The following is a 2401-nucleotide window of genomic DNA, read 5'->3' as shown; positions in this document are numbered from 1 at the left end:
CACTCAAGAGCCAGGGACGAGGTTGCTAGGGACGTCGTTCGTCAATAACGGGACGCCATGATAGTTTGCTCTGGTCACCGTAAATTTGGGACAATGTCGGTGACGCCCGAGACCGGTATGGCAGAAGGTGGCTTCGGCACCTACTGCGCACGCACACGAACATCGCTGACGTCCCTGGCTTGCTCAGGGCCGTGACGTGGCCCACTCCTCCTGTCAACAACTGGATACATCGACTTTTTGGAACTCGCCGCCGCCATCTGCAAATTCGTCCGCGCCCCCTTCGGACACCTGGGCAAAACCGCACCTCGACCTGGCAGGCAGCTGCCGAGAGACAAAGACACTCATGAGTTCGGACCACGGCCGGTCTTCTCCGGTACTCCGGAGGGAGTCAAACCCGAAGTCCTCCATCAGTTCTGCGAACACACTCAATTTCCGTTTGCTCAAGGCAATCTTCGAATTTCCTCCAGGCAATCGGCGAATTCGAGTGCTTCCAAGTCCACCGGAGACTAACCCAGTCGACCGGCTACAGCCTCTGCGAACGGCTCCGCAATGTACCCCGTGAACCCGACGTCAGGCTGAAGAAGTTCCTTCAAACGAACTGGCTGAATCTCCATCCGACGATAGAGAAAAGACTAGCTATAGCGGTAGAGAGTAGACAAGATATAGAGGCGGCAGAACGAGGAACCCACCAGGTTAGACGCGACGCCGTGTGAAGCACCCGTAGGAGAGCGAGAGAGGAACACAGATTGAGGTGGTGCCGCTTCTCCCCTACTTTATTAGAGAGAGCGGGATGGTAACGGGTTTGTCTTGTCGGGCGAAAAGCTTGCAGGCGTCCAACAATATTTGGGCGAGGACAGGCAGTAGGCAGGGGCGGTCTTGTTCCAGGCGTCCAGAACCTTCTGCTTGGAGCTCTCATTTAAGAAATAGCAATAGATGCTGTGGTATTTTACGTCATAGCCCTGTGGTGTCCTACACCATAGCCTTCTGTACGAACTGCAGAGCTGTAATACGGCGGCAGGTATATGTCTGTCCAGAACCCGGTGACCTCCCCCCATGACCAGACTTCATCAAACGGAGTCTCGGACACGAATGTCATAAAGTGTCTCGGCCGACCCATTGGTCCTGTTCGCTGACGCCGTGCAAGTCAATGCCGGGAATCGCACCCGCGATCTCCTGCGCTCGGCGAACAGCCAGCAGTTTGTCGTGCTCGTCTCTGTCGTTGCACTGGTACGAGCACTCAGTAGGCTTCATGTGGCAAACGACAGGGACCAGACGTGACGCTACCGAGTAGGCTTGACCGTCGTAAGGTCTGACACGGAATAGCAACCGCCAACGTCAACCTTCCCTTGACGCCGCCAAACTGAATCGACCGTTCAACTTCGGAGATAAAACAACCTAAGACAAAATGGGGGACCGCTTATGTTAGGGGATCGGTGGAGCGAGCAGGCCATGGTGTGTCCTGTTGAGTGCCGGGGGACGGCCTGCCAACGCTGAGCTCGTCGTCTGAGTTACGGAGTAGGGGTATCGTGTCAGGGGTGTGTGTTGCCCTCTGTCTCCCTTATATCAAAAACCCCATTGCCGGCCCGTCATTGAGCTGTTGTGTCTCAACAGGCCAACCCCCTCCCAGCTCAATGGGGGACCGCTGGGCCATTGAGCGATGAGGCTGCGGAGCCTGGGTCATTAAGAACTACCACTAGGTCTCTTTGTTTGAGGTTGTTTGGACTATCTTTTCCAGCGGGCACTCCCTGAACATTACCTCGCTCTCGGAGCCGCATTCTCTCTGCGCTCCTCCTCCGTCGGTCCGTAGTGGAACGCGATTACCAACCGTGTGCGTAGCTTACTGGGGACGAAGATTCTGCCGGTCCTAATGTGTATCCACCACAGTCCGTCGTAGTGGAGGCCGGTGATGTTGGGGTTCCCTTCCTCCTTGTAAGCCGCGATAAAGTCTTCCTTGCTTGTCAGAGGTTTGGCGATTCTCGTGGCTGCCACTCTCCACAGCATCTGGTCGATGAGTTTGTCGTCGTCGGCGTCATTGCCTGCGTACCTACTCAGCCAGTCTGCGATATGATCGCGCTCTCCCGAAAGAAACTCAATCGTGAAGTCATAGTTACTGAGGGCGAGTGCCCACCTGAAGACTTTGCCGGTGTCGACGTTTGTTAGGTGGCGGAGATCGTTGTGGTCCGTGCGCGCGGCGAAGTGCGCCAAGCTGACATAGTCGCGCCACTTCTCTACCGCCCACTTAACTGCGAACAGCTCCCTCTCTCGCGTGTCCCAGCGTCGCTCCGTGGGGTTGAACTTCCTACTAGCAAACTCTAACGGCACTTCTACGTCACCTTGACGCTGCTTTAGCAGAGCTCCTACTCCCAGTTCGGAGGCGTCCGTCTCGATTATGTAGGTTCCT

The sequence above is a fragment of the Gregarina niphandrodes genome, assembly GCF_000223845.1.
Source record: "Gregarina niphandrodes unplaced genomic scaffold scaffold00024, whole genome shotgun sequence".
NCBI classification, from domain to species: domain Eukaryota; phylum Apicomplexa; class Conoidasida; order Eugregarinorida; family Gregarinidae; genus Gregarina; species Gregarina niphandrodes.
Note: the sequence above shows the minus strand (reverse complement) of the source record.